Genomic DNA, 11,428 nt, shown 5'->3' with positions numbered 1-11,428 from the left:
ACTCTGGAGGAGAATAAGACTCATTCTTTGTCTTTTTGACATATGACAACAAGACCGATCGACACGTCTGGCATTCGATGGAGACCTCCAACCAACCACATACACGCCACACACATGTATTGTGTGTGTACTTCTTATACTCAGCAAAAATATTCATTGTTTTGTGTCACTTGGTCCTCCTAACACACGTCTAGCTCCATGGGTTCGGGCTGTTGCTGAGAGACATGAATCTCTGAGCTTAGAATCTCCTGGGGTATAATACAGGTCAGACTTCTTAGTTGTGAGTCTTCCTACATCCAGTCCCTCTTCCACTGTAGAGCAAAATCAAAATCTCACACCGACTTATTTATGTAGTGGTTCTGGGATTTAAGCCAAGCCTCACCCAGGACAAAACACATGTGCCACCCCTGAGCTACAACAGGGTTCTACAGCCTTGCTTTTGTATTAAAGCTAATAATGACAATGATAATAACAATAACAGCAATAAACAGGTTAACAATGCTATCTTGGATGTTTTTAAATAGTTAGAAGAGAAGAATTTAAATGTTTTTCCCGCAAAGAAATAAATGAATGATATCGCTGTAAATATTTAATATTCATCAGGGGTTTCTACCCTATCATGAATCAGTTAGTCCCCAGGTAAAAAAATATAAAACCTTTTGTTTGTTTGTTTGGTTTGGTTTTTCGAGACAGGGTTTCTCTGTGTAGTCCTATCTGTCCTGGAACTAACTCTGTAGACCAGGCTGGCCTCAAACTCAGAAATCTGCCTGCCTCTGCCTCCCGAGTGATGGGATTAAAGGCATGTGCCACCATTGCCCAGCCAAAACCTTTATATTTATGATAAGCCTTTGAAACACTAGAGCTGGGAAGAATCTACTCTCTATGCTATTATGTCTACTTCCATGCTAATTACCCTGAGTTTTGACTTTGCCTTGTCCCACCTGGGCCACTCATGCCTACCAGCTAGCCCTTATGATCAATTCTCAGGATCCCTTACCCCATGGGGTCTTATCCTCTCTCCACCTTCTCCCTCTTCTTGTGTGGTACTACCTCAGACCCCAAGCTGGAGAGCTGAAACTCTGCCTGATTCTCTTCTGCCCAGCTATAGGCTATAGACATCTTTATTCAACCAATAGTTTTAAGTTAAGGAGCAAAGTTACAAAGCATCACTTGGTGTACATGAGGACTCCGTCATCCCTGAGGCAACCAGATCTTGGGGGCCAGTATTTAACATTACAATACACATAGTAACAGACCAAACCTCAACAGAATGATTGATTATTATACAGTACAACCAATGATTGATTATTATACAATATAACCCATTTGATCATTATACAATGTATGAATGCGTTACAACCTTATTGTGCACTCCACAAATAAATTTAAGTATCTGTCCATTAAAAAAAAAAATACAAAAAAAAAGCGAGAACCTGGGGTAAACTAAAATATCTCAGTAATTAAGTTAAAATGAATAAACACCGTATACTGAAAACAATCTTCTCAAAATAAGAAGGCTTACACAAATATAAGGTAATTAAGAGCTGGCTTGATACATGGTCTTTGTGATGACCTCAAACCTTACACAGATCATTTCTGGGAGTAGGTAGTGACTGATGGTTACATGAAAACATGAGCTAAGGCAGTCATTTAAACAGTTCAAATCCCGCCCCTCTCCCTTCAAAAGACACTGTGAAAGTCGAAGCTTTCACAAGGGAAAGGAAGGACTCTCAGCATGCAAATCGCTCTCCTCCTCAGTCTACGTTGTAAGCTCTGGGTCCTGATGACTTAGACATCTGTGCCCTTACTAATTCCTGGGTCTGAGGTCTTTGAGACTGCCGCTTTCCTGCACTAGGCTGGTGGTAAATAGCTAAGTTAATCATTTGTTAAATTGGCAAACTGAGCCAATTCTCAGGGGCAGTCAAGGGTTGGCTACCAAGCAGGGCGATGTCATGAAATCTAACTTGGAGGTATAGAGACAGTCAGCATATGGCCAAGAAGGGTACAGATGCACCGTCTACAGAAGTAGCATGCATTCTGCTTGGGGAAAAGCCCTGGACAGTACAATGGAAGGCTCAAGTTCTAATCCCATGTCCGTCCCTCACTGACAATAGGGCAGGAGCATATTCCTCAGGTCTACGGAACATCCTTGGGTAGCCTTGAAAAAAATGCTTACCTTTCATCGTTTATTGAAAGAAAAACATCTAATATAGACCCATGATGCTCCTGCTTCTGCTCTTCCTTTTCCTCCTTCCAGTTTAAAACATAGAAGAAGCCGTCTTCCTTATCAAGCATACCATTTATATACTATAAATATGTCACTTAAAAGGTATATTGGCAATGCACTTAACCTTTTTTGTCTTTTATTGGCCTTATAAATAAAAGCACACCACTGAAAGAATGCCATAGATGGGGATGTAGACTTGAGCCTAGGGGAAAATCATTCCAGCCTGCAGGAAAAAGGTAATTTTGACTGGTCCTCTATAAAATCCAAATTTCTGCACAAAATCTTAAAGCGTGAGTGTTTACAGGACTCTTGGTGACAAGAAAAGCAATAGTAAATGTGCTTTGGCACTAAAATTCATGTATCCATGGAAACCTGTGAAGTTCCTGAGCGCATGCGCTCACAGCTTCCAGTATTAATCCTTGGGCTGAGGGGATCAGGGTGTTACTGCACTATGGAGAGCTGACAGATTGCTGAGAGCTACTTACGCAGGCATGTATCAGCTTGTTTTCTTTGGCTAGATGTAATTATGGGGAAATATGGAGATATCAGCCATCAATGAGAAAAAAAAAACCATGTTTGTTCACATATACTTACATCCTAGAATACACTGTATTCAACTGAGTTTTAATCAGAAAACCTTTGATAAGCCAGCAGCAGTCCCTCTCCCCCCATCTTTGGCTACATCAGAGCACCTCAGAAGTTTTCTGTGTGAACAGATGTGTATGTTTCTTGCATGATGGAAGAAAACACCAAAAATTTTATCATGCTGATTATTCTTGATGATTTGAACGTGATCCTAGCCAGTGATTCCTGTATTATCGCTTTCAAACCAAACTGCTTAGAAATACCAGAGGGTGGGATGGTCAGCGCATCACATGCAACAACTAAAGCAGTTATAACAAAAATAAGGACCAAGCTTCTTCTAATGAGGTAAAGCGATGTTATTCACAAAAGTCTAGTTGCATGGTAACATATTTTTTTCCATTGCCAAGTCCTGGATCCTTTTTTTTCCAATAACTTAGAGATGATTGACACACAGAAACAGACGTAAAATTGCTAGTGGGCCTTTAAATACTATGTTTTATCCTCTCTGAAACTTGTTTCCATATTCAGTCTTCTAATAGAACGTTACCCAGTGTGGTGGCTGCTGGTCACACACAGAACCTCAGATGTGCCTGGCACATGTGTGAAATAATATTGAGTGGACTGAATGAAGCAGAGCACACTACTTGCTATGGTCTGGGTAGGAATTGAAGCTATTGGCTCATGTGTTGAAAGCTTGATATCCTCCATTTGAAGGTGGGGACTGGCTCCAGGAAAGTAGGCTTCTGGGAATGGGTTTAGAGGTGGGTCCTTGTGCCTACCCTTTCCTGTCTCATTTTTAACCACCATGAGGAAATAGATACTCTACCTGCCCTTTGGCCATGCGTGCTTCTTCATCAAAGGGCCAGAGACAACTGGGGTTGGCAGTGGCAGTAGACTAAAAACCTCTTAAACTTGGAGCAAGAAATGTATCTTTCTTCCTTTTAAATAGTCTTGCTTATGTGTTGGCTAGTTCTATGTCAACTTGACACCAGCTAGAGTCGTTTTGGAAGAGGGACTCTCAACTGAGAAAATACCTCCGTAAGATTTGACTGTAGGCAAGTCTGTAGTGCACTTTACTGATTAATGATTGATGTTATGGGGCCAGCTCACTGGGGGTGGTGTCATCTCTGGACCAGTAGGTGGTCCTGAGTGCTATAAGAAAGCAGATGGAGTAAGCCATGAGGAGCAAGCCAGTAAACAGTGTATCTCCATGGCCCCTGCATCAGCTCCTGCCTCCAGGTGTCTTCTCTGCTTGAGTTCCTACTCTAAATTCCTTCAGTGATGGACTGCGATGTGGAACTATAAGCTTTAAAAAAGCCTTTTTTCTCCCCAAGTTGTTTTTGCTCATTTATCACAGAAATAATAACCCTAATAATGATGATGAATTAATAATGATAATCATATAATAGTAGCAGAATAGCAATCAATGACAGGCGTTTATCACAGCAATCGAAACTCCAACAAAAACAAAAATTGGTACCAAGACATGGGGTATTGCTGTGACAGACCTGACCATACGTTTTTGGAAGGATTATGGAAGAACTTTGGAACATTGGACTAGAAAAGATATTAAGTGCTCAGAGCCGTTGTGTTGTAGCTGTTGTGTGGACTTAGAAGATACTGATGGGAGTAGTTCAGACCATGGAGGCCCGGCTTGTATAGTTTCGGGTAAAGAATCTCTTACAACTTTTATCAAGACCATTGATATTTTGAATTAAGAACCACTAAAACGAAAGCTTAGCTTTATTGGGACCATTGAGGGTAGTTATCCAGAAGCAAGAAATTAGTTGTGTTTAAGAGTAAACTAGCATGTTTGAAATGAATTCTTCAGCGAGTTTTTCCTTAGGGCCAGCACACGGAAGTCGTGGTCCAGAAGGGAATGGGCTCCTATAAAATAAAAACTGAGTTAAACCTTTTCTTACACCAGGAGGGAAGAGCCAGGGAACAGTTAAGTCCTGAAAAAACAAAATCTCGTGTGGGCAGCCAAACTTGGTAACATATAACAGTTTCTCAGGTGGTGCTGGTTTTGAAGGCCTGAAGAGGTCATGGAGAAGAGCCCCTGGGCCTTGGCACCATGAGAGTCCAGGAGAGGCCAATGATGAATGAGCTGTGCTGAAGAAGCCGAAGAGTTGAAGGTGTTATGGAGATAAGCCAAGGGTTGGCCTCATATGGCAGGGTCAGAGTCTGCCTAGTTACAATGGAGACCCCAGCATTTTGAAGATATCAGAGGGATGACCACTAAGGACAGCAGCAACTGTGGACTAGGGCTGCCCTGTGTTGCAGGATTTTCCCTGTCTAACCACATTAGGGCAGTAGGGGGCCTGTGACTGAACAGGGAAAATGGAGGCAGAGCTAAGAGTTGCAGAGGAGGGAGCATGGCAGAGAAAGAGGAAAAGAACCAAGATGACTTCTGATGTGTAGCTGCCTGACATTTATCATCCACAAGTAGCTATGATTTCACAAGGTTAGAAATATTGTGATAAAGTTTTTATCATTATCAATTGGCTCTGAAATTATTGTATTGGCATCTTGTAAATTACGATATTATTGATCCATAAATCTGATTAGTTAATTAAGCTTTAGGAGTCATGATTCTATGGGGTACTGGATATTGTGTTATCAAACCACGAGGGTGGCAGATCTATTTGATTACTGGAGTGTGTAACTGCTGGTTACAGGGGATTAAAGCAGGGAGGGAACTAGTGGCTCTGGGGACAAGGGAGCCAGATGCTGCCAGGGCTAGCAGGAGCGTGGTATGGTCCCACGGAGAGTTGACAGGTTCCATTTTTTAATATTTCCTGCAACAGCCCTGGGCCTCAAACACAAGCGATATATGTGGCAAATGGCAGAGGCAGAGAGATGGAGCCCTTTGGAACCCAGAGGATCCCGAGTGGCTCCCAGAGGTCAAGTCATGAACTTTTTATACTGTTAAATTTTGGTTTTGCTTTGTTCAGAATATTACTGTGCCCTGGTTTTTCCTTCTTGGAGTAGGAAAGTGTTTAACTTATTTTTTTTTTTTTATTTCACAGGAACCTAGAGTTAGAGGGCTTTAAATTTTTAGAGAGACAATGGACATTTTAGAGAACCCGCAAACTTCTAAAAAGAGACTGTATGTATTAAAGAGAGTGAATGAACTTTTAAAGCATTTGAAATTTTAAGGTCTGATACTTTTCAAGTTATTTGTGTCTTATGTTATGGTATGAATATTAATATGAGTTCTTGGGAATGAACAGGAAATGAAAAGTTACAGTTTAATAGTGACATTTTTTGTGTCAAATTGGCAAGGTATCCATTGCATTGGTTAATTTTATGTCACCTTAACACAAACTTAGAACTTGGGAAGAAGAACTCTCAATTGGAAAAATGTCTCCATGAAATTTGCCTGTGGATGACTCTGTAGTGCATTTTATCAGTTAATGATTGATGGGGGAGTGTTGCCTGTCTCACTAAGGTCAAAGTCTGACATTACCTGAAAGCCTTGAGCTTGGTGCAAAATCATAGGCTCTCTTTACCAGCAGGGCTTCTTTTTCTTTGACACCCTCTATCTGTGGACTGTCATGAAGCCTTGGTTAGATTACAGGTTCAGCTTCCTTTCTCCTGAGAAGAACCCATTCAGCAAGCACCCGAGATTCCTAGAGTGACTCTCCATGTTAATAAGGCATCTCAGTACCTTAGCCTTCAGCCATTGACCTTTTCCCACCATGGATACACTATCCCCATCCCCAAAACTATATAATCCTTGGTTCAACCAGAGTAAAGTTGATCTCTCTCTTCTCAACTGATTCCAGAATGTGTTGCCATTTCCATTCATACTCTCGGAACATCCCAACCCTGTTTGTAGACTCTGCTCCCTTCATCTTCTAGGGTCAATGGCCATTGAACCCCAGAAGAAGAAAGACCCACAGGAGAGAGCCCAGCATAATGAGGGTGGTGCCACCTCTAGGCTGATGTTCTTGGATATTAAGACAGCAGGCTAGCCAGGCGTGGTGGCGCACGCCTTTAATCCCAGCACTCGGGAGGCAGAGGCAGGCGGATTTCTGAGTTCGAGGCCAGCCTGGTCTACAAAGTGAGTTCCAGGACAGCCAGAGCTATACAGAGAAACCCTGTCTTGAAAAAAACCAAAAAAATAAAAAGACAGCAGGCTAAAAAAGCCACGAGGAGCAAACCAGTAAGCAGCGCTCCTCTATGACCTCTGTCTTAGCCTCTCCAGGGTCCTGCCCTGTTTGAGTTCCTGCTTTGACTTTCTTACAGGTTGAGACGTGGAACTTTATGCTAAAATAGGTCTGTCTTTCTCACACTGCTTTTCTTGTCCTGGTGTTTATCACAATAGTGCAAACACTTGTAGGATCGTGAAAGGCAGCCTAGTTCCTGGTTGAGCTAAGGCTAGGAACCCCAGTGACCCTGAAGGGATGGTACGCGTTTCAACTGTTCTGGGGCACCAGGCTCCTGACATTAGCTGCAGCCCTCTATAGATTTGTGGCCATCAGTCACATAAGGGCAATGCCCCAAGCCCCTCCACAGGTAGAGGACTTGACCACAGATCACATAACTTCAAGACAGATCTCCATTTTAATGAGGCACCTAAAGGCCTGGAGGCTTAGCCAATAAACTCTCCTTCCCAAACACCCTTCTCTGCAAAAGGTATTTTTTTTCTCTCTTTTTAAAATTTTTTTTAAATTTTTTATGTTTTTTATTAGATATTTTCTTTATTTACATTTCAAATGCTATCCCAAAAGTTCTCTATACCCTACCCCCGCCCCTGCTCCTCTACCCACCCACTCCTACTTCTTGGCCCTGGCATTCACCTGTGCTGGGTCATATAAAGTTGCAAAAGGTATTTAACCTCAGGCCTTCCCTGAGGAGTTGGGTATGGTTTTATTCATCCACTTTCCACCATGACAATAAATGTCTTGAAACCACAAACTGTCTCTTTTCATCAGGATCCACCCTGGGGAGTCATGGAGAAGACCTTCTCCTATAGAGCCACCATCTAATCTCCTGTAGAAGGCCTCTCTGCACTCCCAGCTATGGTGGCCACCAAGCTCAAGTCCACTGCTGATACTATCCCTGCAGGTCCAGCTGTAGCTGCCCTCTTTTCCCCCCTCAGCGCCAGAGCTGGATTCAGCCCTCAGACGCCCACTCTGTTCTCAGCTCTTCTGAGGCTCCCAGCTCCACCTGGATGTCTGAGAGCCTGAGAAAGAGAAAGAGATGGCCCAGCCTCGAGATAATCCGGAACCCCCGAACCAGCTCCAGCTTCCCTACAGTCTGACACCCACCTGGCGACAGCGTGGGGTAAACGTGGTCAAACTTCCTGCGTCCCGCCTCCCCGAGTGGCCAAGCTCTGTGGCGGAGCAGACGTCGGACCCATAACCTTACAAACACTGACAAAGTTGGTGTCATTGACACCGCAATTACACTAGCACAGCGCTCGCACCTGTTTAAAACGTCTTAATAGCTCTGTAAATTATTTAAGCGTTTATGGAACCGTCACTGCGTAGTTACTGCATAGTGCATAGCTCTGCTGTGGCTGCGCGGAGCTTTCAAAAAACGGCTTTATTTGTGCTTATCTCCATCTTTAATGTGGAGTGCACACAGTGTGCACAATCTTGCGCTAGACTCATTGTGTTTTCCCACCACTACTAGGTCAAGCTGGTTACTCTCAAGTGCATTAAGTGGCCCTTTTTGCTGTGTGCCTGGTTTCTCTTTGCTCTGATGCAATTAATTCTTAATGCTAAAGTCCAATGAACAAATCCTTTTTCTGTCATCCTTACTGTCTGAGAGCCGCTGAGGCAGGGCATGCACCCTGACCCAGTCCCCTGAAGGCCTGTCTGCACAAGGAAAGCAGGGCAGAACGGCTGGTATGGGGGGTGGAGGGGGTGGAAGACTTAGCAAGTGCCTGGAAAGGTCTTGTTGCCTGGGAAGTGTCTTGTTGGGACACTGGTTTGGCCACTTCCCATGGAAGACTGGTGGTAAAGTAGCTCAGGGTGTTCTGCATTCTAATCTGGATTCACAGGAATGGCTGTCCTGACTTTTATTCAATGAGATCTTCAGGATTTGAAATTCCTTTTACCCTGATTAATATTTTAATGAAGTTCAATAATCAAGTGGATGTTATAGCTAAAGCTTTTGTCCAAATGTTTAGTGCAATCTACAGTTCCAGTGATTCTGACTGAGCAGAAAGTCTCGGGGGGGAGCGAACATAAGAACTAACACTAGTTTTCCTCAGGTGGAATTAATACACTGAGCTGTATCAGAAGGCACGCTGAGGGAGGAGAGACGTTGTTTTCAGCTGTTAAGGAAATTGAAGCCACACCTTGCGGGCCTGGTGTGTGAGCTGATCCTCAGACTCTCTGCCAGTTCTCTTTCTCCCACCTCTCGCCCGCCCCTTCCGCCTCTCTCCAGGCACTGTTAATCCTTGCCGTATTCCCTCACTCTGTGAAGCACTCATACCCAGTAGTCAGAAGGCTTTTGTTAAATTTCAAAAACAACATTGCTTCCATCGCCCAACCCTCCAATGACTTCATTCCAGGCTCCAATCTCCGACAGTTTCCAAGCCTCTAAGGCCTGGCCCCAGGACCTCTGTTATCTCCTTTACTTTCCAGTTGCTCAAGCTTGGCCCCTCTGCTTCTGGAATCAGCGGTGTTTGCTTTCCCTCCAGACTTGCAGCTTGAGAGACTTGTGTCTGCTGTTCCCTTTTCCTGGAGCCCTTCCTCCTTCCTGTCCCCGGAAGAGCTACCTGCCCGATCTTCCAAGTCTCTCAGATGTCAGGTCTTAGCTAGACTTTCTTTAACCAGTTATACAAACTATCACACTACTCTCACACTGGCTTATGTTAACGGTTTTATCGTAACTCTGAACCCTACCTGATACACATTGATTATCAGCCACTCTTTCCACTATCAGAATGCAGCTCCTCACACACAGGGACATGATTTGTACCTTATAGAAAGAACACGATGACTGATACATAACGAGATGTTAAGTGAATACTTCAGCAAGTGAGTGATGCAAATTCCTGTCAGTCTCTCTGCAGTTTCCTGGACTGTCTCCTCCTTGAGGCAAAAAGGCTGCCGCAGCTCCCACTACCATGTGCTCACACGCTGCTTTCAGAGACAGGAATCAGTAGGCCCAGGTCTTTCTCCACAAGTATTTCTCGCTTAATAGGAAGGTAAATACCTTTCCTAGAATGAACTCCCCAAAAGGCTTCCCTTTACACTGTACTGGCTAGAACTAGAGCAAGGGCTGCCCCTATCACCAAGGGAGCTGGGGAGGCATTTGATTTCCTAGTCTGTGGAGAGGGAGACAAGCAGATGAGAAAAGTTAACATTAATAAAATGAGAATGTCAATAAAATGCCAGGACTACTGCATCCTGCTGCAGCTCTCCTATGGTGGAGTAGAGGTTCTGTAACCCAGGTGATCTTAGGACATTGTCATCCGTCAATGCTCTGCTTTTTCCTGCCCTTCACATCTTGAAAACACAGCCATTTATATGACTTACCTTTCCAATTTAATAACTTTTATGAAATGAAAACCTTTTCAGGTCATTATGTGGGGAAATCGCTTATACATTTCCATGATTAAGGAAGGTTGGTAGAAGGGTAAGGCAAAGGGGAGAATGAAGAAAAATGTCCGGAGTCATGTTCTCTCTGATCAGCCAAAAGAAGGAAGGATGTGGGAGGTCTCCCAAGCCAGGCTTCTGTGCTGGCAGTGGGCACTGGTGAGAGACAAGGGCAGAAGTGAGAGGCCAACATTACCCATTTATTTCAGATCCCTATTCAGGTTTTATGAGAGAACAAAGACCACTTTGGGGGGGGGGGATCTATATGAGGGAATATGCATATATGTGTATCTCTCTCTCTCTCTGTGTGTGTGGTGTGTGTGTGTGTGTGTGTGTGTGTGTGTGATTCGTGTATATATGAGGGGGATATGCATGTATGTGTATCTGTGTATGCATGTGTGCACGTGTACTTGTGTTATGAGCAGATGCTTGTGGAAGCCTGAAGCTTCTTTCTCAGTCACAAAAGCCTTGTGTACTGAGGCCAGCTCTCTCACTGGATTCACAGTTGGAGAGTTCAGCTAGTCTAGCTAGCAGCTTCCTCTGGGGATCCTTCTTCTCAGCTTCCTCACTGCTAGCATGCTAGGCAGCCACTGTCCCTGCTTGATGCTTAGCTAGCTTCTGCGGATTCAAACTCAGATCCCCACACTTGGCAGGCAAGCACTTCAGCTCAGCCTTCTCACTAGCCCCAGAGCCCAGGCTCTTCTATAACGTTTCTACACCAAACCATAAGGCAGTTACACACTACTTAAAAAAAAAAAAAAAAAAAAGGTTTTCAAAGGTGTTTCCTCAGCAGGTTGACACTGTGCACTGTGGCCAGTGGCAGTGACCTTCAGGCTCTAAGGCGATCTAAAAATCACAGTAGCATGTCTGCGCCCTAGAAGATGTGCTCCTTCTTGGGTCCTTGTGAGCTATTTATGTAGTCCTGCTGACCAGAGTCAAGATGTGGTGTTCTGCAGTCCTGATGAGTCAGAGAACAGACAAGAGAGTCATCTGCCCAAAATCTGGACAAAAGGGCAGGAAGAGGAAGCCAGGAGACCCTCTTCCTTCTTATCTAAGG

This window comes from Mus pahari, chromosome 12 (assembly GCF_900095145.1).
Source record: "Mus pahari chromosome 12, PAHARI_EIJ_v1.1, whole genome shotgun sequence".
Lineage (NCBI taxonomy): Eukaryota > Metazoa > Chordata > Mammalia > Rodentia > Muridae > Mus > Mus pahari.
This window is presented reverse-complemented; position numbering follows the sequence as displayed.